General features: G+C 39.2%; 1 protein-coding gene across 1 annotated transcript in view; it reads right to left on the minus strand.

Annotated features, from left to right (window-relative positions):
* The window catches only part of ptprdb (protein tyrosine phosphatase receptor type Db), a 125,187-nt gene extending 115,658 nt beyond the window's left edge, over positions 1 to 9,529 (minus strand). Inside the window, exons 1-2 of the mRNA XM_063883861.1 lie at positions 9,417 to 9,529; positions 9,170 to 9,281 (exon numbers count right to left, since the gene is read on the minus strand). The gene's annotated coding sequence lies outside the window, so the exon portion shown is untranslated. The remainder of the gene's footprint in view (positions 1 to 9,169; positions 9,282 to 9,416) is intronic.
* Between the last annotated feature and the right edge of the window lie 15,149 nt (positions 9,530 to 24,678).

A 24,678-nucleotide genomic window follows, 5' to 3' on the forward strand; every position in this document is an offset into this window, starting at 1 on the left:
ACACACACACACACACACACACACACACACACACTTAATGGTGGCGGGATGAGCAACACGATGGAGATCCCCCCTGGGCCAGAAGACATCCTTCCTGCCCAGGCAAATGGGGGCATGTTGGGTGAAAAGCCTCAATTTAAAGAGGACAACCACTCAGCCCATAACACCTCACATGTGATTGTGTGCATGTATGTGTTAGCATGTACAGATATGCATGTGTGAGCCAATGTGATAGCCATAGCTCTTATATTTGTGTTTGCATTTGTGTCAGTTTACACACATCAATCTGTCCATTTGCACAAGTCTAAACTTCATTTAGAATATTGGTGTTTTTAGGATTGTGTGTGTGTGTGTGTGTGTGTGTGTGTGTGTGTGTGTGTGTGTGTGTGTGTGTGTGTGTGTGTGTGTGTGTGTGTGTGTGTGTGTGTGTGTGTGTGTGTGTGTGTGTGTGTGTGTGTGTGTGTGTGTGTGTGTGTGACAGCGAGCCAGGCACAGTGTCCGTTGCCGTTGGTTTATGACTGCTGAGGTCTGATTACATCGGTGTAACTCGAGGGGTGAGCAGACTGGTGGTTCTATCTGTCTTCTGTGTGGCTGACTGAACAGACACACAGCGAATGGAGATGGCTAAGCCAGAGACACTTGGCCTGCCTCCCAGAGATCTCACAGGGATACAGCCACATAATGGATTCACACACAAAAAAAGCACCCAATTCATAGTTGATTTGCTAGTTCCATGTCCTTCATTGAATTTGATCATTCTTTAAGTTGAATCCCGGGTGTGTGGATAGTATTGCACTTTTTTTTTCTTCCATGTATTATCACATGAAACAATGAATGTGTCCAGTGATCTCTCAAAATCCGGTTAGAAAAATCTTTGATATAACAATAATTCATCATTCTGCTCATACCTGAGTGTTTTAGCAGGCTGCCAGTATTGTCAGAAGCAGATAAGTCCTGATTTATGCTGCTGATCCAAAAGGACATGACCTGAATGTATTTATTGTGGAATTACATTTCACAAGTAAGGACGATTGCACAATATATATATCCTACAAGTTAAGAGCTCCCACTAAAACTTTTGTTTAAACAGTATAAGACCTTCAAAGCGACTGTGCTCTTCAATGCCTATTTTATGCTTTTTAACCCGTGCTATCCAATCAACTACCCATGTTAATCAGATTTTTTATAACTGGAAGGAACTGATAAAAAGAGAAATCGAACACTAGTCATTTTTTTCTTAATGAAATTCTTTAAATTATCAAAAAAAGGTAGCACAGTTATTGCTGCAGCCTTAAACCTTTTTCAATTTGTGTTATTTATTTTATTTGTGTTTGTATTTTTAAACTACATTATTATATCTACATTTTTATTGCACTGAAATGTTCTGTTTAAAATGACTGTGAGGTCATTTCTTCATTATCAGTCAAATTTCAGGGATCTTTGAATTCTTTGTGATTTGATGATAAGTATTGTTTGTATATATTAAAATGTTTGTCAGTTTAAATACATATTTTCCCATTAAGTATCAGAGAGGTTAAAGTAACATTTTCACTTTTAGAGAAAATGGATTCTCAGAAATCAAGTCACTGAGCCAAACTTTTAAGTATTGAAATGACATTTTCAAAAGTTGTTGAAAGGTTGAAATATACTGTATTTCACATCAGGAAAATGCTTTGTTCTCTTGAAGTAGTTATGGAAGTTAGTTTGGTACTTTTTAGTTTGTTTTCATGATATCCTTGTATGTTTTTTAGGCAAACTATGAAATCTTTTAAATCGTCATCCTTGAAAATATCATTCCAGGCTGATTTCTATTCTAATTAATTCAATGTATTGCTTTATAGAGAGTTTGCTCTTTATATAGAATGAGCAGTGTTTTAAGGTGTTCTTCCCTAATGAAAACCACAGTGTTTTTTACATAATACTCAGAGGGATAGGGCAGAGGTAGCGTGCTTTATCTTGTGAGTGTAAGTGTGCACTAGTACGAAGCCCGCTGAGAGAGGGAGAAGTGACAGAGAGAGGGGGGATTGGGGAAGTATAGATGGGGAGGGAGGGGGTATATGGCAGAGAACAGGAGGCTAGATGTTGTTACATTTATTGAGAGGGAGCTAGGCCCTTTGTGCTATGGGAATTTGAAGAGGAGAGAGGATAGCGACAGAGGGGCTGTATATGGGTGTGCATGAGACACTGACACTATGAAAGATGTGACTTAAGAAGGAAAAGAAGAAACAATAAATAGACACGAAACTCAGAATGATTTAGAGCAGGGTGGAAGATGGAAAAGAGACAGCAAGAGACAAGAGAAAGAGGTGGAGAGTAGGACAGTGATGTATAGGTGTGCCGGGCAGTCAGTGCATACAGCTCAGAGTGACTCCCAAGTGTGTGCCGTGTATGGAATTAGAGAAGAACAATGTGGCGTAAAGCGATTGGGGAGTCTCTGATGCCTGATGTTCTTCCTGTTCACTTCGAGAAGATTCACCCTCTGGCGGACACTATAGTGTCTGTTTGTGTGTATTTAAGAGATATTAAAACCCAAAAATAAAAATGGGGAGACGAAGAAAGTAAATGAAGATAATGAGGGAGAAAGGGGGAGGGCTTTCGTGTGCATGTGTTGACGTGTGAATTCATGTGTGCGCACTCACGTGAGTGTGTGTGTATGTTATATCTCAGTGTGTGTATCTGATGTTATGCGAATCCTAAATGTGGATGAAAACCAAGGCTTTCAGCCCCATCTGAGCACTGTATGGGGACTCTGAGAAGCTTTCATGTAGAGTTTCTTTCTCTCACACACACACACACACACACACACACACACACACACACACACACACACACACACACACACACACACACACACACACACACACACACACACACACACACACGCACACACACACACACACACACACACACACACACACACACACACACAGCATCCCCTCATGCCTTCTGTTCTAAATTTACACCTAACATGAGAACAGAAGAACGGGGGAGGAGGCAATGAGGAGCAAGGCAAGGTAAAAAAAATGAAAAAGGAGGGTGGAGGATGAGAGGCAAAGGACAGAAGTAAGCAGACAGCGGGTGGTGCAAAAGTAGAAGGGGGTGAGAGAAGCTGCACACTAAAGGAGCACAGGAGAGGTGATAGTAGAAGTGGCGATAGTAATGAGGAAGAGGCTAAACTAAAAGAGTAAAAGATGAGATGAGAGGAGAGGAGCCAAATTTGATTTAAACAGCAGGCAAGAGAGATGGAGAGAGTTAGACAGATAGGGAGAGAGGGAAGGAGGGGGAAGGACAGCGGTATATTAGTCAAGGTGTCCAGTCTATCTATTGCCTGCTGTGCAATACCACCCCTCTGATTTACTCAGCCGAGTGACTGATGAGAGACAGAATGAGAAGGAGGGATGTAGGGATGAAGGGATGAGAGAGGAGGGAGGTCTCGCTACGAACGTTTAGGCCAAATTAACGGCACCTCATAAATTAGACTAACAGCCAAAGTGGAGGGGCTGGTGGGGAGGGGCTGTGGATGTGTGTGTTTGTGTGTGCAAGTGTGTCTTTGTGTACACAAGTATGTATTTGGTGGGCATGTATGTGAATGATGACATGTCAAGAGGGAACAATTTGAACCAGTGCAAACAGATTACTCTCTGATAAAGTAGCGATATCCCACCGTTCACTCATACAAACACAATCTTCCCTTGATTACTGCACGCGCTGAAGCGTTCCCTCCTGCATGATGCGCTCATAAACTCAAGCTGCAGGGAGATTTTACATAGTTTTAAAGGGTTTGCTAAGGCAACTAGTTAAATAAAAAGGAAATGAAAGCAAAATGTGAATGCTGACTAGAGACAGAATTCATTGATTTAAAAAAATATGTTCATAATACCACAACCTTCCCCTCTTAACAAAGGGACATAGCAGCCTAAACATAACAACATGTGGGACACAGGACACACATCCCACTCTAGAGTCCTGTAAGCTTTGTATGGCCAATCATCCCCCTTCACTCCTCTCTTCGAAAATTGGAAAAAAAACCTGACTCCAATCCGGGCAGAATTACATTTTCTCCATTTGTCAAAGCAAATACAATGTTATATTAATACTATGTTTTGTAGAAGGCACGGATACTGGATGAGGAAATTCATTTTTGCTTCATACAAATTTCATTCCCTCTGAGACAGCTCTTTATGTGTATATTTTGTTACCGTTCAAGCTACACGTAGCACAAATCCCCCCTGTGGACATTATTTATGTTGCTCCCTTTAAATTCCAAAGAAATGTTAACTCTGTCAGAAGTGCAGGCACTTGGCGATCGCCGTGTGATTACAGCAGTGCTTGACTGAGTGAGATACTAATACAAACACACACACAAACACACACACACACTAACTCACCCGCACACCAATCTTGGCAGTGTAGAGTTGATGCTCAGAGTGATTAAAGTGGCGTGCCTCTGAGTGTGTCACCTGGGTGCTGCTGTATCTTAAATCAGGACAGTGGGGCTCAGATTGGGTATTGACTGGCCTGCAGAAGTCTCCATCCATCACGCTGAGAAACGATAGCACAGAGGCAGCCCTGATGTACCCATATACCACTGATGTTGCTCACTGGTTTGCTGAGGTGACGTAAGGTTAGGGTTATGGCACAAACTGTTATTTATGTTGCTTGGTAAGCAGGCAGATGTGGACTGACAGGCAATGCGTCTGCTGTCAAGATATGGATAAACCCACGTTCAGAAGATAACACAAAGGCAGACATACCTGTGACAAGCACTGGATGACAGACACATATGCTCAGATGTGCAGCACTTATCGCTAGAGATAAGACTTCCTTTGCACACACACACACACACACACCCACAGACATACCACTCTGTTTGAGGGCCTGAGCAGCATCTTTTGACTTTGTGCCTAATGATAATAAATGAGCCATCATGGGTGGGGAGGGAGACACTAAGTCATCCCCTTCATTGACAGGAGTAAGACTGGGAGCCCCAAGGTCACCCCACTGTCAGCATTACTCTCCCTAACGACTCCTTGCTCGCTCACATGCACACATTCATACATGTGCACATACATACGCAGACAAAGAGGCAAAAAGTGCACCATGCCATGTCCAAACTTAAGCACAATTGCATATACATGCACACGCCAGAGACCTACTGGCGAAACCTACTTCAAGAAACTTGATGTATTTATTTTCAAGATAATCTTCACATTTTGTTGAAATTTCAACCAAAGGTTTATCTCTTTCTGGGGCAAAAAAAGGTTTTAAAAATTGCAGTATTTAACATAAAAGCGAAGCTAAACTTAAAATCAGAAATAGTTTTATTGCACATATTTTTAGTTTTGAATTATCCTATCTGTTGCTCATCATCCTTCATATTTACCCCTTTAGGTTAGAAACCTGTTTTCTAATTTGAATTTTTTATTTTGATAAAGGAGAAACCCCACTTGAAACCATCAATCAGAAATGATTTGCGTGCACTCGAAACATAATTTTTAATACATTACCAACCCCTAAACTCACCCTGCACAGTTTACAAATTATTATCAGCCAACCTTTCCCTTTAGCAAAATAGAACCAGATCAGATCAGCTGAGGAAGACAAGCATAACAGAATCATGTCTTTATAAAACCCTCTGACCCTCCTGATTTCCGGCCCTCTCCCTAATGAGCTGCCACACACTGTCATCTCTCAGAGGCACAGATCTGAATTCAAAGCCTGAAAAGGGGGGCCAAGTAAATTCCTCCAGCCAAGAGACACAAACTAAGTCCAACCAGTGAATGTTATTAATGCTATACTAAAAATGTAAGTTTGTGGGAGAGAGGAGGCATCGGAAGATGCGTTGAAGAAATGAACAGGAAGGTAGCGCGTTCACTTTTAACTGTGGGAAATATTTTCACACACACACACACACACACACACACACACACACACACACACACACACACACACACACACACACACACACACACACACACACACACAGGTTGCAAGTTTAGACTGTAGCTGTAGAAAGCTAATTTGCACCACATTGAAATGCATCTCAATTAAAGAGAAACACATCGAGGTGCCAGGGGAGGAGAGAAGAGAGAGATGTGAGAGAACGGGAGGGAGGAACGGGGTGTGAAACAGATAGTGTGTGAGAGTATGAGAGTAATAGAAAGGCAGGGGGATGAGCTCAACTGTATTTGGCAAGAAAGAAGGGAGGGAGAGAGAAAGAGAGAAGGAGAGAGAGAGAATGTTTTCATCTCCCCCTCTTGGAAAAACATCTCATTTTAGGATGAATCAGATTTAGAAAGGGTGTTAGGAGGTTGAGGCACAGCTAAAATCCTAACTAACTTCAACCTCGTTATCACTAGCTCTTTGGTTTGATGCCAGCACACCAGGGCTGTCCCTCTAAAACTGTGTGTGTCTGCGGGTATGTGTATGTAGTCAGATATTTTTAAGCCCAAGGCCGTGTACTGCATGACAGAATGGGTGGATACAAGACACAATAGGGTTTCACCTGAGTAAGTAGGCAAGTGTAACGGCAGGTCTGCACTAATGTGATTTTGGTATTTTGAGAATATGTTGAACACTTTGTCATGTAAAAAAAAGAAAAGAAAAGAGTACATTAAGTGTGTAAGTGCTTGTTATGTTTGATTTTGTAAGTGTGTGTCTGAGAGAACAAATAACAACCGGAGGAAAGAGAACACACACACACAGACACACACACAATCTGTCACATGGAAAAATCAGGATTGGCTTTGTATTCTGCTACCATTTTTCACGGACTGTCATGTTCTTAAGACTGTGATGATGCTGCCAGCCCACCATCTCAACAACACCAAATACAAGTCGATTCATTCTTTCAAGCTGTCTAAAGATACTCAACTTGTCTGCTTTTTGCAAAAGCCCCTTAACCCAGCGTTTGCCTCTGTTCCATTATAAGCCAAGCAGCTCTTATAGTGAAGAGCATTCTGGGAAATGAAGTCCTGTTGATATTTTTCTTGTGGACACAGCACCCTGTTCCTGACTACAGTGAGTTTGTATCAACAACATTACATCATTATCATTATGATGTAGTGTCCCTTATCAGTTGATGTAAATATCATTTTTAAGAGCCAGATCACTGTCCTCATCATCTTGACTGCCATCAGCGACACCATGTCAGCACATCATCTGAGAAGACATCACCTCATTTTCACCTGACAAAAAGCTGATGGGGTCGTCTAGGCTAAATGATTACTCTGTTGCCTGATTGCCTGGCCATGCCAACAATGAGATGCAAATCTACAGTAATTTGTGAGAATGACAGACTGAAACCCTTCTGAAGAGAGTAGAGCTGGTAAATTGAGAAGGGCACTTGTTGTTTAAAAAATAATTTCTTTTGATATGTAGCTACTTTTATATTTAATATAGCTAGAAAAATCGGATAAATTATGTTTATTAGATATCTACAGCTCACCCCACTGGTAGTGCATCATATTTTCCTCCACTCTCACCCTTAGCTTTTTGGACCACTGCAAAACCAAGCAGAGAAACAGTACGGTATGATCGACCCTCAACTGTCGTACAGCAAGATTCCTCTAATGTTACCTGAGTTATGAGATAACCTCATTTGCACTAAGAAGCTGGTCTTGTTAGGTCAATCCCCTTAGGCTCCCCTTGTTTGTCTTACAGTTGCATAGCTAGACCCAAAAAAAGCATTGTCCTTCTTTTATATAAATCTCAGACTGGTGACAAGCATGTCAAAGCCTGAAGAACCTACTGTATCAGTGAAGGCCCTGACAGCTAAATATATAAATATATAAGCTAAAAGAAAAACTGCTTACATGGGTTTTCCTCTTCCTCCAATACTTTGAGTTAGCATAATCTCTCCCTCTCCCTTCCTCCCTCTCTCTGTCCCTCTTTTCTTTCTGCTCACTTATTCTTTACTTGCATACACATGACTGAGCAAAGCTGGCACACACAAATACACTTACTCACACACACACACACACACACACACACACACACACACACACACACACACACACACACACACACACACACACACACACACACACACACACACACACACACACACACACACACACACACACACACACACACACACACACACACACATTCCTGGGTACATGTTTCACAATGACAGCCCCATACTGTACATGGACAATAAAACACATCAGCAAACTACTCAGACATCCTCCACAAGCACTTTCTCATGTCCTCTCTTTCTTAACAGCGTCTCAATCTGCCCTTGATGACACTGCTTATGAGCCTTAAAGCAGCTCTGTGTTGTGTGCTGACTGATCGAGTTGTCATTACATTAAGTAGGGACTCTCTATTAGTGCAAATGGTGGCACATAACCAGATAATCGGCTGTGGACAGCAAGTGTGGCTATGTGGGAGGTGAGATGCTAACGGATGGTGTGTGGGAGAGTAATGTTTTATGTTGAAGGAAGTGTGAGATCTCCATTATAGACAAGCTTAATTGATAAACAGGACAATAAAAGCATCAAATGGCCCCATAGATTTCTGCCTATGGCACAGCCAGCAGTACTGTAGGATTTCAGTAATACTATAAATATGATGGGGAGTAATGACACTGATTACAATAATAGCACCTCAAGTAGAGGATTAAGAACGATATCAGATAATGTCATCATTGAAGCGAAATAAAAGAGTAATAAAATCCCTCTCATAAAATAAGGGGAGCAGAGCTTCCCTGAGGGATCCCTCAAATGTTTCTTTCTTCTCACACTCCTCACTCCTCTCACCTATAATCTCTCCCCAACTCCCCCTCCACGGCACGGCTCTACTTTACTCAATTCTCCCTCCGTGATAGGAATACTGACTGGTAATTGTCACAAATGGCCACGTTTAATTCCCATGCATAATGAGCACGAACTTCGCTGCCATGGGCTAACATTTTAAAGAGAGGAGCGAGAAAGCTCAGCCACTGTGCAGTCTTTCTTTCAGCTCCGGGCTTTGATAGGCAAACAAATCATGTAACGCTATTTTAAGTGTGTTACGGTGATTTAAAAGAAGACAAAAGTGCCCGGGTCTTTTGGATACGCCCGTTTCAAATCATTAAAACAAACCACATGGGACACTTTACCGTTTCGCAGATAATGCAAAATGATTAAACAACATCAAGATACAAATTCGGCAAAAGTGTGCTCACCAGAATGTCCGGATCAGAGCTCGGTGTACGGAGAATCCCGAGGAGTTTCCCTGTCTTTCTTCACCCCAAGTTGAAGGCAGCGATCACACGCGCTCCCACAGTCCCGACTGAACTGCAAAAGGGAAAGGTAAGACCACATTGAGAGAAAGCACGTCAGCCTCTCACATCCCGGGCGGCAATCGAGGTCAACCACCCAAAAAGTACATCAATAATTACACACGTTTATCCCACTAATCCGGGACTGTACCTCTTAAACGCACCGGGATGACCACCATTTAACGAGACGGTAAAAGGACCAGGCAAGGCAGCGGCTGTCAGATTTGACTTCAAACTGATGCTGACGATGCGCACCGAGATAAGCTCCGGAGGAGAGGAAGAAGGGAGGGGGGAGGGAGAGAGAAAAACAGAGGGATAGAGAACAGGGGTGCAGACAGATTTAGAGAATTGAATAAAACAATCCAAAACTTAAAAGTTATTCAACTAGGTCAAGCTATAAAACACAAAGGACTTATGTATAAGATAAATTATACCACATAAATTCATCATACAATTTGTGGAAAAAATCCTAATTTTATTACAATGTTTTAGGCTGCTTACTAACATCAAGAATAAAGATCATATGAACTTAAAAATGGGAAAAAGAGGGGGACCGGATGATAACTTCAAACAACATTTACATTTATGCTTTTCAAAGTAGCATCCTCAAAGATGCATTCAAAAGATGACCATAGACGTTTTGGCTCTTAGCCAGACTTACAGTACCTCAGGTGGTGGGGAAGCTCAAGAGGCTTGCATCATTTGCAAGGCTTATCATCCATACATTCATTTGTTGAAAACCACAAATTCAAGATTCCTTTTGATAAATGGACAGCTACAAATCAGTGACTTAGTGAAAACATAAATGCTTTTAAGGTTTCTTTTGAAAGCATGCTGGACCACATTTTTCTAAACAAAAAACATTCTTCGGAAATATCTTAGAAATGAACACACTTTTTGGATTAAAGTCTTTATCGGTATAGCAGTCAGAACAGATGTTTTGTTTTACACAAGAATTGTTATATTTTTATTGCAGGGGCAATTGTTTAGGCTAATAATTTATTAATTAAATTGAGATGCGTTTACATCTGGCTGGCTTACCACCTCGGCTATATTATTACCATGAGGGAAACCCTTTGACTATATTATAAGAATGACGGACAGATAGAACATGTGTGTGCGTTTAACAACATACACATACAAAACTTTGTATGATGAACTTGTGCTGTAGTCAACATCAATATGCAATGTTAAGGACACAGGGATGTCTGAAAAATTCAACTCAAATATGAGAAGGTTAAAAGGTACTACCAAAAAATGTTTTTGTGAATATTTGCTTAAAAATAAGCCATAATACCAACCACAGAACTATTTCATTTTAATTATTTTTTTTAAAATTTCACTTTCAAACCCATCCTTCAGGCAGAATGTTCTTGTCCCACTCTTTAATATCGTCTCTTTCATTACCTGCCATCTTGATGGCTTGGTAAATGCAGCGACTCACAAAGTTAGTGGTGGCAGGCTACTGGACAATCTCCTACCCGACACAATAGAACAAAGATATATAATATTGGAGACAGAAGAGAGAAGAAGGATGGAGTGAGTAGAAAAGGGGCAAAGGTCAGGGTGAGATCTGTGTCCTTCTTGTGCTATCTTTGCGGTGAGAGTAAAAGAGGAAAACAGAGGAGGAAGAATAATTCCAAGTGCTGGATCTTTTCTTTTCATATCTCATTCCTGAGTCACCACTTCATCTGTCCACCTACCCCTAGCTCTCCTTTTCTCTCTCTCCCTGTCTTCGTCCTCAATGTCTCTCTACCCATTTCTCACATCCATCCCTGGTCTCCCTCTCTCTTCCTAGGAGCATCTCTTGTTTGTTCATGCACCCAAATGTCTGCAACATCCTGCTCTCTATTTACAGAGCATGTGGGATGAAATGTGTGTGTGTGTCATCTTTGTACTTGTGTATCTCTCTGCATCCGTCCGTTTATGTATGTGGGTTCTTTGGAGTGTTTTTTGTGATAAGTTGAATTATTGATCTGTGCATTGTATGGTATACATATCTATGTTTAACACATGAAACTGTTTACTAAAAGAGACAACCCAGTCAAAAGATACTTGCCCTAAATGAATCAATAAGTCAATTGGTCAGTTAGATAATTGGTTAATCAATCAGATCGTTTTCAGATTTCATTGCAAAGGGCAGACAGAGGAAGTCAAAAGGAAGGGCAGGAGTGAATATCATAAAGCCTTTATTTCTGGATTTAAAGTTTCAGACTTTCTTTGTGAAAGCTATGTTGGTTTCAGAGCGGTTTATTTAAGGCTCTCTGGGACTCAACACTTCAGTAGATTTAGGTTTAAACCTGGATTTCAAGGTGATGAATCTTATTGCTATGCACCGGCTGTTCTATCTGTATCCATCTGTCCATCTGTATTCGCCTTCATGATTCACCCAAATAATAAAAAGAAAATTAGTTGTCTATGTCTTTATGCAGGCTCTGCAATGCAGGCAGTTCTCCTTTGGTTAACTGTAGAAAGCAGGTGCAGACCTAGGAGAATGGTAGAATCTATTTTTATAAACGGAAAAAAAAAGTAGAGTTTGCACTTATGAGGTTACATGAGCTGGCATGTTGAATGGCTCATATAATATGCAATTTTGAACAGATCGCCATTTTTCTGTTCTGGATAGTCCTGAGTTTGTAAAAGTGTTAATGTCCTATACGGTAACACTAAATAAGTCCCATTGGAAAACTATGGAGGCAAACTCCTCTTCCTTTTGTCTTAATTACCCATCCCCTGGGCTGCCATCATTAAGGCAAGCCAGACACTAGGACATATTTGGCATTATATTTTTAATGCTACAACAACCGGCTCAGCAAAAAACCACCACAGATTATTCACAGCGTGTGTCTTGGCTGGGCTCCATATACTGTGACACATTATTAGACTCTGTCTAGAGGAGGCTCTTCCACCTTCTCTTCCCCTCTCCTCATCTCCTCCTCTTCCTCTCCTCCCTTCCTTCATGCTCCCTTTCCCTCCTCAGATGCTTTTCTACCTCTGAAGAATTAAAAACGAAAAGAACCAAGCTTCTTCAAACATGTTCTGTCGATTCACTTATAAGGTCTGTATTGCCGTTTGTGTGCTCTGCAAGTGGGGCTGACGGTGCATTGTATGTGTGCCGGTTGTTTGTGTGCCTCTGTGTGCAGCAGGAAATTCAAAAACTAGGCCATATAGACCACCAAGGGGTTTGAAAGCTCAGGGGGTACCAAAGCAACATGGTTTGAATAAGGAAAAAAAATGTGTTTCAAACGCCATGAAGGGGGAAAAAGACAACGCATATCAAAATGATCACACCCACAAGTATGCATACATGCAAACACACGCGCACACAGACCGACAGACACGCAGACACACCCCTCCCATCTGAGAAACCCCTGGCTCACATTTTGTTCAAAGAGTAACATTAAACACTTAATCACACACATATCTAAATAAATCTTATCCTGCTTGATAAACATCCATGTTTCATTTATATGTGCCTCATCAGCCTGCACTGGTGGCCAGCCATTTTCCCATAGATTAGGGCTTCCCCTGCTGTCAGCCCCAGAGCGATGAGCTGCAGACCTTGTCACTATCGATCCAGTTCAGAGCATAATGGATATGAATGGGATCAGCTCTGATTGGTTTTGAATTTTATCTCAGAGGTGGCGGTTTAACTCACCTTTTAACCACATCAGTGGTTTGATAGGTCAAAGGAAAATATTTCAGCTGTGCTCTTGGTTTAAAAGGGATTATAATAATAGGATATGGTTACATGGGGAATTAGTTAACATAAAGAAATATGTTTCAGCTTTAATCAGACTCTCATTTTCAAAGTTTAAATGTTTGAGAAAGCAAAATATACTTCAAGACTATTAATCGAAAAAATGTACAGTCTGTGTGAGAGACTGTGAAGTAGGTTTGGATTTAAGTTTCTTTCTTTCAAGATGACTTGGGCTATCAATAATGCCATTAATATTACCCTATATCCTCTTTTGCCACTACAGGTCATCCCCCTTCCCAACTGTGTCTCAATTTAGACATTGATTATGTCCTTTCACTTTTGACCTTAAGACCTTAGGCTCCCTCGTCGCAGAAAATAGAAACCGAATGTAACCTCACACCATAAGGTCAAGTCACTATGCTGGGTATTGGAGGTTAAAGAAAAAATATTTATGATACTTTCTATTAAGCAGGGGGACTCACAAACCAAACATACCTCCATTTTGTTATTTGAACACCATGGTGGTCTCTAAATGCTTCCTTTGAAATACATAAAATATAACAATTAGAGCAATTATATTCAACACATTGTCTACTAATCATGCTTCTACTACTACATAAATTTAATATATCATACAGAATGGTTGAGTTCCTATTGTCACAGAAATACAGTGTAAATGTACATATTTAGCACAACATACTGTAAATTAGGTGGTTAGCTTGTTTAAGTGGCTAATGTTTTAGGGTGCTTTTCTCTTCAACAATGGGTTTTAGAGGAATTACAAAATCATGCCTTTTACACAGCAGACAATTTTAAAAGTTACAGTAGGAAAAGCACAGTTGGGGATAATTAAATTCCAATTAGTAGCTACAGTTCCATAGTCCAGGTAGTGTGTGTGCTGCCTAACTACTACAGCTTACCGGGACACTTAAATAGAACAGCGTCATCATTAAGATTATTGGGTCCACCTGTTCTTCTACGATAAGTCATAATGTCTGCTGTAAAAAATAGGGCCTATCAAAAAGCACATGTTTGATAGCTCAAAAGGTTAGGTTGGGTTGTGGATTGGAGTAAAGCTTTGGAGTAGATTTTCCAGCAAACATTACACACAATCAAGCAAGCCTGCCAGTTCAGAACGCTTGAAGTTTAAGTAAAACTTGCAGCCATTGATTTAACAGAGAAGTGAATGACTTTGAGCAGCTGTACTTGCAAACCCCTGCTGATAGATTAATTATTTTGTGCAAAAAGCCAGAGAAATGTTACTGATTGTAACAGACAGAAACTTACTATTAGGAAAAAGGGATTACTATTGTTTTTTTCTCTTGCAGAAATACAAATTCCTAGAGAATGCATTTGAATGTGCCTGCACATTGTTGATTCCACTGTAGACATACAATGCATTTGAATATGCCTGCACATTGTTGATTCTACTGTGGACATACAATGCATTTCCCTTCATTATCAGCCCTGTTGCCCTGTAAGAAACACTCCATATATGATCATTCTGCAGATCAAGATTTATATCCAATAGTGTCTAATGCCAATGCATGAGCAGTGTAGTGTGTTATTTTGAGTGGTGAAAGCTGTAAATGTCACACTTGCATCGGATAGTTATTGTGTTTTGAGTTGAGCTTTTGCTGGCCAGGATCCATTCCTATGATCATGATGTAAATTTACTTTGGTTGAAATATCTTTGTAGGAATACTTAATGCTGAACACAAGTATTGGTATAAGTATTGAATATTGGTTGTAAAAACAAACAATATCAACAACATGTTTGGTAAAAAGATTGAGCTTGTTGAGCAAGCCTCTCCATCCATCTGAGTGTCACTTCCTGTGCACATAATGTACATCTCACTTTCACAGTATATGAAACAGGGTGAAGTTGTTTTGCAATGAAATGATGACTACAATGTTTTCAAAGGGAGTACCTTAACAAATTGCATATTTATTGAGCTCACTCAGTAAAGTACGACCTGGATTCAACTTACACATTTCTAATGGTGAGCCTACAAGCTGAATTTGTACAGACACACACCAAGGGCAAAACACTTTCAAAACGTACTTAATTACTTTTAGCAGTCTCTGAAATAATGACAGTAATACTACTGATTGCAAATTATGATTTTGTCACATAAAACTAAAATTTGAAGCCTAGGTGTAATTTTGCCTGCTTCATGTTTTTTTTATGCCCACCACAGGCCCCGAGACATTACCATAGTTAAATCTCCACACCTGCCATGTTGTCAAAACAGAGTACATGTTAGCAACATACCGGGATAGCTGTGCAGATGCGGCTCACCAACGTCTGACATATAATATATATATAAAAAGAAAAAACTACTGTATAAACAGCAATACACTCAAACACAGGAAAGGTTTCAGACGGAATCTCAGAAATGAATCATCCCTTTTCTGCAGAAGAGAAACACCATTGAAGAAATATAGGAAGGGAAAGAAGAAAGTACAGGAGAGGGAGCAGATGAGCACACTGGAGCCTGTCTCTGTGGCTTAAGATGTTATTCATTAATTCTCTAAGGGCCTTGAGGTCCCAGTTTCCCATGTTAATTGATATCCCCATTAAAGAGATAAGTAGGCTTGGGGAGGAAGAGAAGGCCAGAGAGCAGAGCAGTTACTGCAGGGTGTAGTCCAACAAGAGAATGAAGAGGAGGAGAAAGAAAACAGGATGGTATGAAGAAGGAAGACCCAAGACAGGAGAGGGCGAACAATGCACCAGTGAGCTGCTGTGAGATTACCGTCAGTGTTTTAGGGTTGGTTTTGGGAAAAGGTACGATAACTGTCTCAGTGAATGTCTCAGTAAATACCCTATGTTTGTTTATGTGTGTTTGAGGGACGGAGAGGAGACTACAGTGAGAGGAAAGAGTGCTTATTGGCCGTCAGACCTGCTCTCACCTAGTTTCGGATGAGTCACAGTTCGCAGAGCCGTTAATTACGGCGACTGCTGAATCAAAACTCGGAGAACGAGAGCAGCTGTCTGCACATTTACATATCACACAGCCTACATGGAGAGGAAGGGAGGGAGGCATGAAAGATAAAGAGAGACAGAGGGAGATAGAAGGGGAATTGAAATGGAGGAAGGAAAAAAAACAAAAAGTGAAGAGGGACTTAAAAGGATTCAAAGCTCAGGGAAAAAATGCAAGGTAAAGAATCAGGGCAGGCAGAAAGGTAGTTGAAGGGAGTTTGGGGTGCAAAGAAAGAGTGACACATCTGAAGTGATTAGAGTGAAATCACATCATCTGAGGTACCAGTTGTGGGATTTTGCCTCTATTTTTGTGTTTGATTTTGTCTTCAAATCTCTTGTTTTTGCATGATGAAGTCAAAGTTCTTTACAACTTTGGTCGCCCGAAAGTTTTTCCATACCAGTCTAGCTGGAACTATGAAAGTAAAAACTGTCTTTGATAATTTAGTTTCCAAATGACTTTCTGACAAATGAATCTTACCACATTTTTTTCAATAACTGAATTGTTTTTATTGATACATTTGTTTCTCACTGGATTCCTACAACTGGCCGCCTTAAGGCCAGCACTGACCAGAAGAAGACTTGCTTTGATTTCCAAATCACAAACAAGTAAAGCTTTTAGCATACAGCTGCCAACAGGCTAGCCTGCAGCTGCACATAAACCCTTTCCTTTACTTCTAAAAACAAAGCAGCAAAACAACGAGAAAAGCACAACACCAAACTGAGTGCCATCTATGCGTTGGTTATTCATTTTGAAAAACAAATCAAGTCAGATTTCTATCTAATGCTGTAACTGGGACTTGAATTACAACTAGTTTCAAAACAAGACTCCAAAAAAATGTGTTGACATGAAGCTTTCTTTCTTTTCATTGATAAATGTTCTTTCCACAGTGTTTTTGGAGATGATGATAGTGCAGACACAGAAATGTGTCTTGTAATGGATCAATCTTGAATTTGGTGGAAAAGGTTTGAATGAACTGATTTCCCCGTTTTCTAACACATTATCATAAACAATATGACAATCCTGCTGACTTTTTGTTGTTGATTGATTTGATTTAAAACATGCTCACATACCTAGTCACTGTGAAATAAGGCTTATTTTGATATGATTGCAATTCATTATCCTTGAAATTACATATCATTTTTACCTTTAAACACGTTGTTTTTGAGAGCTTCGTGAGCTTTTGAGGAAGGATGAGAGAAATTTAAAAAAAGATGATGATGATAAAGACAATGAAGTATAAATAAATCACATTCTAGTATCTCTCACGTATTGGAGGAGAGCTCTGAGTCAGTGACGGCTGCTGTATTTTGCCGATGGGAACAAATTTAATTGAGGTAATTTCCAACTCAAACTCAAATTTAAAATGTTGTTTCTGGGAACACTTTAAAATCAAGTTTATGATCTGCTCATCAAACAGACTAGGTCACTGCTTTTTGGCCGCAGTGTTTACTAGGCGTGAGGGGAAAGCAAATGAGATAGTTGTGTCAATCACAAAGACTTCGTTCATGATAAGCAGGTGGCTGCGGTGGTGTTGCTGGTGTGTGTGTGTGTGTGTGTGTGTGTGTGTGTGTGTGTGTGTGTGTGTGTGTGTGTGTGTGTGTGTGTGTGTGTGTGTGTGTGTGTGTGTGTGTGTGTGTGTGTGTGTGTAGGGTCTCTAGTGAACAATCTCTCTCAGTTTTAGTCATCACAGAAACTGCACTCAGCTAAATTAGAGACAGAAAAGCCAGGAATCAATGTCAACAGACATGCATCTTTAAAACAAAATTGTTGTTTTCACAAATCATGTAATACATAAAACATTTACATAGTACAACTCTTTTAGTCTATCACGTGGATCCTTGTTTGTTTTTAACATTTGGTTCCAAAGGGATATTGGTTTGACAAAGTTTTGAATGTGGGGTCTTGAATTTTTGTATCCAAATAATCTCCATTTTTAACAAAACAGGAACATGATTCACTAAGTTTTACAACTCACATATTTCACCACACTGTGCTTGAGTGAGAAAAATCAAGCCACCTCTGCAAACTGTTAAGCACAAGAATAAACAAACACATGAGCAGATAGGAATAGAAAATCAAATATTCATAAAGTATCTGGTGCACCTGTCAATCGCAAATGACACTGGAGCCAAACACTTTGTTTTCTGATATCTAAGCGCGTTTAAAGAAAACTACGTACTGTATACAACACATGTACAGCAATACTACTACATAGTCTATGAGTAAATTTTATTAAACATGTCAAATCATCGCAAACCTTAACACACTCTTGCTGTACATATACTGTATATAAAAACATAATGTCCAACACCATGTCAATAGACAGATGAAGCTCTAGTCAAAATACACTAATACACATAATCTGAATTTGAATCACACTTTTCTGTCAAGTCGCTCTGGAATATTTGCAACATTTTTATTTTTTATATGGAAGTGAAAAAATAGAAAGCAAGAAAAACCATTACTTCAACAGTGTTGTAGACATATAAAAAACAATTCAGCTTGATCATACCGTAAAGAGTATCTTTCATTGATACAGCCACCGTAAACACAACCAACAGTGATGCACATGTGTTATTGATTCTCTCATCTAACTCTTGAAAATAAAATGTAACCATTCCTTTGAAAAATGTTACTTGTTGTACATGTTATTATTCTTTCTCAAAGTGTCTCCACAAAACAAAAGAGCTGTGCCAAAAACCCGGTAAAAGCCATTCCGAAACACACATGCAACATGGCTGGAAATGGAACCCATACGAGGATTATACGATGTACCAGCACTGTAAACCAAGAAATCAAAGCTGCAGCTAGTGTATATCGCAAAAGCTCGTACTTCAGGAATGTCACAGGATGTACAATGGCCAAATATCGCTCCAAAGAGACACAACTCTGAAACATGAGGTAGGTCAAAATCTTTTGACATTTGGCATTTGACCCTAAAGTATTTATTATGATTAGCGAAAAAACATTTGATATAAAGGTGGCAATTTCACACACAGCCTGGTTGAAAGAAAATACTTCTGCAGCTTTACCTCCTGGCCCTGCCAATATTAGCCAGATCACACCAAGAGCGATATTGATTATGAGTGGCATCTGGACATCTGCACAGAGGATCAGATGAGATACAACTTAAATTAGACTGTGATTTCCATCCACCTTGCGATCTAGCTGCCCTAAGAAGGATCAAGGATATCATTTAGAATATCTTTGGGCAGGGCAAGGACTTTAAAAATAAAGATTAGATTAGATATTATAATTAGATATTTTACATTTTGGTAAGAAAGCATAATTCATTAACAAATAATATGTCTGTTTAATTGCAGTCTTATAGTATTGCAGGTTATAGCACTTTTGTCATATTATAATCACTGTTAGACCATGGTTTCATTATTGAAACAATGAGCTGTTTATCCCTTTAAAAAAACCTTTACTTTACTAATATATAAAATCAAATCCCACCAACAGCCACTGTGGAAATATTGAGAAAAAATTCTGGCCTGTTTAACTTTGCAACCAAGATTCACCTTGCCTACAGTGTAGCATCAAAACAAACATCAAAAACAAATCAAAACCCCCAAAACTTCTGTCATACTTACCAGGGCAAAATATTTATTCTTGGTAAAAACTTGCTTTCAAAAAAATCGACAATACAATACCAGATGACTTTTGGCAGCGATTTTGAGCATTAATGCACAACACTAACGTTTTCTGAAAGACACTCCATCTGTTCCAGGGGCCTTCTCAGCTGTTTGAAACTGGAGTGCTATTGTAAACCCTTTTGTAAATGATATGCAAACAAACACACAAAAGTCCATGAGCTATAGTGAGGATTCGATGGTCTATCGCCGAACTGTTTGCTTTGAGTAAATGTGAGATACAGTGAATCCTGCTGTGTTTAGGTGTAGGGTTGAAACAAAACATGAATATATAATAATAATTGAGGCTGCATCAAATATCATGGAGGTTTGATACTCAGACTTACGTCATGGCCACTTGATTAAAGGCAGGTTTCCATCTTTAGCAGGACCAGCCAATCCCGGACAAATCTTTACAAGGCAGTGAAGATGTAGCACACATTAACGATGTTCAGAAACTGTTGATGTGTAAAATAATCTTTTAAATGAATTACAACCCCCAATTGGGACATGTGAGAGGATAACAGATATGATTATGATCAATATTACCCTAAGAGCCTTTAGTTTTATGTAGCTCATCCAGCTCTCTTTTCCTGACTATTTATTTTAGACAAGACTTTTTCCAAGCCTGAATGTAGAAATACAGCAGTAAAACTTCAACACGCTGTGAAAACGCAAAGCGCCTGAGCCAGAAACTGTTGTCGACGACCATGATTTCAAAAATCGCCTTGTTTAGAGTATAGAACTCCAAAGTGATCAACTGTCTTGATATTATCAGCTGCAGGATGTAGATATTGACAGGGATTAGGAGGGCAGGGTAGCTGAGTATCACTGTTACATTGGTAGTTAAGAGGTTGACAAGAGCAGCAAAGAGTTGTGTGTTTTTCATTCTGGAGGCTTATGCAAAGAAAATTACTTAGACCTTTTTGGTATATCTGGGAAAAATCATTTTTGCATTTTTAGTGGCAGCAAGAAGTAGTTTGATATTTAACTGGAACTTTACCGGTGGGACATGTAGCAGTCAGTTTAAAGACTAATGCAGTTATGCATTTTGATTCACATTTACAGACATATAAAGACTGACAAATTCAAACATTCAGGCCTACTTTATTCATTGTGTAATCTGATCAGTGATTTCAAGTCTAAATCATTATACCCTGTCCAGGTAGTGATGGAGTTTTGTTATTTTAGTAGCATATATTAGATATTGTGATCACAGTAAAATCACAACAATAATACTAAATATGGACATGAGAACAGACAATAGAGCAAAGACATAGAGATGTTGTGAACAAATGAATCTGCACCAGTAAGATAATGACCAATTATCAGAGATATTTTAAGAATTGTAATAACATATCCATTGCCAAACCTGTTCTTTGTGGGCGTTCTCTCTCTCTCTCCTTGATTATACTGTATGTTCCTCTGTTTTTTCTTTCTCATATGTTATCCAAACAGACATATTTTACTTTTTGCAACTCCATAAGTTCTGAAACATGAGATACACACAGTAAATGATGTGCAAATTCTTAGGTAAATGGGCCGTCACCTTTCAAGCAATTGATCACTATTTGGCAGCACGTTGGTGGCCATACCAGGACATTGTAGAGGGACTACTTCATAAAGTTGATCATTTGAGTGGTAAGTAGTGATTTAGATTGTAACACAGCGTCATACAGTATGCTGTTACATACAAATGAGATCTTGTTATTCAGAACGAAACAGCAAGAGAGTCTCATGACCAAAACATCATAGCTCAATCTTGGCAATCTAAACAAAGAAATGGTGGGTCACTAAAGGTTAGCGTAATCAATTCTGAATCTTTGAACCAGGCAGACTAAACAATAGTGAAGCAAGCCACTCACTGCAGATGTTCACATACTCTCACTCCCACCTTTTTGTCGTTCTCCCAAGTGTAACAGTATAGGCAGAATGTGATTCATTTCCAACCAAACAAGCCAAATAAAAAATTGATTGTACTACATTTTTGATGTGGAACTCTTAGCAAACCATTGACATACAGTACGTGTTATCTTGGGACACCTTTAAAATATGTGTACTCATATAATTGCAAAATCATTGTTACAGTCATGTGAATACGATGCAACACGATAATACTGTATTGTCAGATCAAGTCTGACATTGTTCTTACATCACACAATAAATTGCGCATCAATTATAAAGCGTGTTGAAATATCCGTCAAAACACAACCATTAATGGGATAAAGGCAGAATTGATAACAGCAGAGTCTGTGACCGGTTAGGTTAATGTTTAAGTCCTACCAACAATGTTGTTCACAACATAAAAACACCTTTGTAAATGTAAATTGTCCAAAAATGATTGGCAAAAACAATGACCCGCATGTTTGGTGTAGTGCTAAACTTAACAAACATAATTTTCTTACCCTTCTACTTCAAAACTAAGCAATGTCAATGCTTAGGAAAGTTCATGAAAGAACAGGTGGATAGACCTCAGGAAGCAAAACTTTAGATGAGCGGCACAGCACTCAATAACATTTACCATCCACTCACTTGGCTTAATGGATGAACAAAACCTTTGAGTCTTTGAATAAGATAACTTTCTCTTCATAGGCCTCACTGATCACAGTGATAGAAGAGTTCCAGTCGTTTTGAGGTAGAGGAGAGGGTGGAAAAACACGTGGTAATAACAAATGCAGGGGCCAAGTCTCTTGAGATTAATGCCCCCATAAAAATAGGAATGAGTGATCACAATTTAAGGAATGGAATTAATCAGTGCAACAAGGGTTATTCAAATAAGGAAACTGACGAACATATTGTTAATCATTCCTCTGTCCTCATTGCCAGAGCAGAAATATTTCAAAGCACTTGGAGAAGCCTACCCACTTTAGTAAAGTCAGTGAACAGTTACTTCCTGTGTATTGTGATGGAAACTTCTGAAGCAATGGAGACAACCCGAAGGTTTATTCTGAAGTTAACGGTCGGAGAATTGACAAGACACTTGCTGTGCTACAAGCTAACACAGCGGTTGCCGACCAATTTTAAAGATCTCTACTACAATACGAGGTTTTAACCAGTTCAGAGTATAAAATCAACATTCTTCATCAGTGAGACTAGAAAAATATGGACCCTGGATCTAACTAGAGCTGTCTCACATTGGAAAAGAATGTGTGCCAGGGAACCTACGTTCCAGATAAGAAGGGCTTCTAGATGTCCCTGAACAATAAGCTAGCTCATGGCAGCTTGTGCTCGGTCATAGACTGGCATCAACAATGCGCCCAAGCTGCCCCTCCTTAAGGGAGACTACAGCAAACGAAGGCTGAAAGACCTATGCCTTGAGAACTCAGACAGAGGAAGGAGAAAATTATGAGCTGTGCCAAAAACTTTCTAACATGTATGATTTTTGTATGAAATATTTGACTGCACTTGAAATTGTCTTTGATATGGCCAGGTAGGTGGTTAAGGAAACAGCTGAATCATAGCCGTGATCTGTTATTTAAAAATTCCTAGGTTAAGGTTCACCATCTTGTTGATTGTCAAACAACCCCAACCTCCTACTTCCTGCCGACAACTGTATTTTCCTATAACTTTAGAGAACTTCCTTTTTTAGCTCCCCTAAAAAATGGAATAAGCGAACAATAGGGTCTGTCACACATATGTATTATAAGAACAATAACCCACACTTAGATCTTTTAACATGCTAATCAACTATATCAATCATATCCAAATACTGTATTATGGTATGAAATACTCCTACCTTGATTCAGTTTTAGCATTCATACACCCTAGGAGTCAATCCGTCTTACAATTAGTAAAATATAACTAGAATAAATAGCAATATCACAAGTTCCTTAGAGAAGGAATTTACCATTATTAAGATGAATGAAATAAATCTACCGCAAAATCTACTAACGAACCCAGAGGTCTATCAGGAAACAAAAGTAACAATTACTGACTTCTGAAGGGCTGGGTTTATTATGCATGAAACTGTGTCAAAGAAAAGGAAAAAAAAAATCGTAACAATGGAGCTTGATAAGACATCCCATCTGTATTCTGTTTTACCATTCACTCTCATTTATCAATTCACACTGTATGCTATTTCTGTGACCCAGAACTGTCCAAACATGTTCTGTGTATAGAAACATCTTCCCAAAGCTGGGAACCGAGACTTATCTGTATGTCAGACAGATGTACAGCCTTAAGCTGTTCAATAACACTTTTGTTAGACACTTAAGTATCTTGCCTTAATGTCTATAACCCTCTGTTGTAGTAGTGTTCTTAGTTCACCCCAGTCTGCAAAGATGCATCATAGGTACTGTCCATAAAGTTCTAACAAATACACTAGGAGTGTCAGATTTAAAAGTGTGGGTTACTTTATACGTTATGAATAGGTCTTAAACAGATGGCCTGTTTTGCCTAATGGTACTGTACAGCTGCCATTCAATCTTTGACTTGTTAAACGGTCTCATAAAGCCAACAAAAAAGCTGTTATGAATTATAATTGTATCGTGCTTCAGTGTGAGAGAGACGGTGTAAGAAGTAATATTCTTGTGAGGAATGTGCCTTTAATATACCTTATCATGACATTTGCCTGCTCCGATAACTACAACAACACACATACACAACTTACTAAATGAATGTTACAAGCAGTAACAATATTCAATAGTCTGTTGTGTATGTACTGTGCTCGTTAAAAACAGGCTAAATATTGTTTGCCTTGTCTGTAAAAAAGATCATGTGACATAAACTGACTGACTTGGAATGTGACAAATGTATAAATATTGACATATACTTTTGACTTAGAATTATGATCTCTGTGAGAAATGTCTATAATGATTGTATGAACTACAGCATTGGCATTTGAAACATCAATTTATGAAAATCTGAAACAATATTTTAAACACCATTTAATTTCCTGCTGTTGTCACCAATTACCATTTTATGAAGTAATAATTAATGATACATTTAGAAATTAAAGAATGAAAAGGAAAAGAAGTTAACGCACACATGCTGAGTGGGCAGAATGAGAAAGCCTTCTCTTGTGGGAAGCAAGTTTCACTATTTTCATGATTATTATTATCAGTCAGGCTTTTTTACTCCTACGTATTTCTTTTC

This window comes from Eleginops maclovinus, chromosome 5 (assembly GCF_036324505.1).
Source record: "Eleginops maclovinus isolate JMC-PN-2008 ecotype Puerto Natales chromosome 5, JC_Emac_rtc_rv5, whole genome shotgun sequence".
Lineage (NCBI taxonomy): Eukaryota > Metazoa > Chordata > Actinopteri > Perciformes > Eleginopidae > Eleginops > Eleginops maclovinus.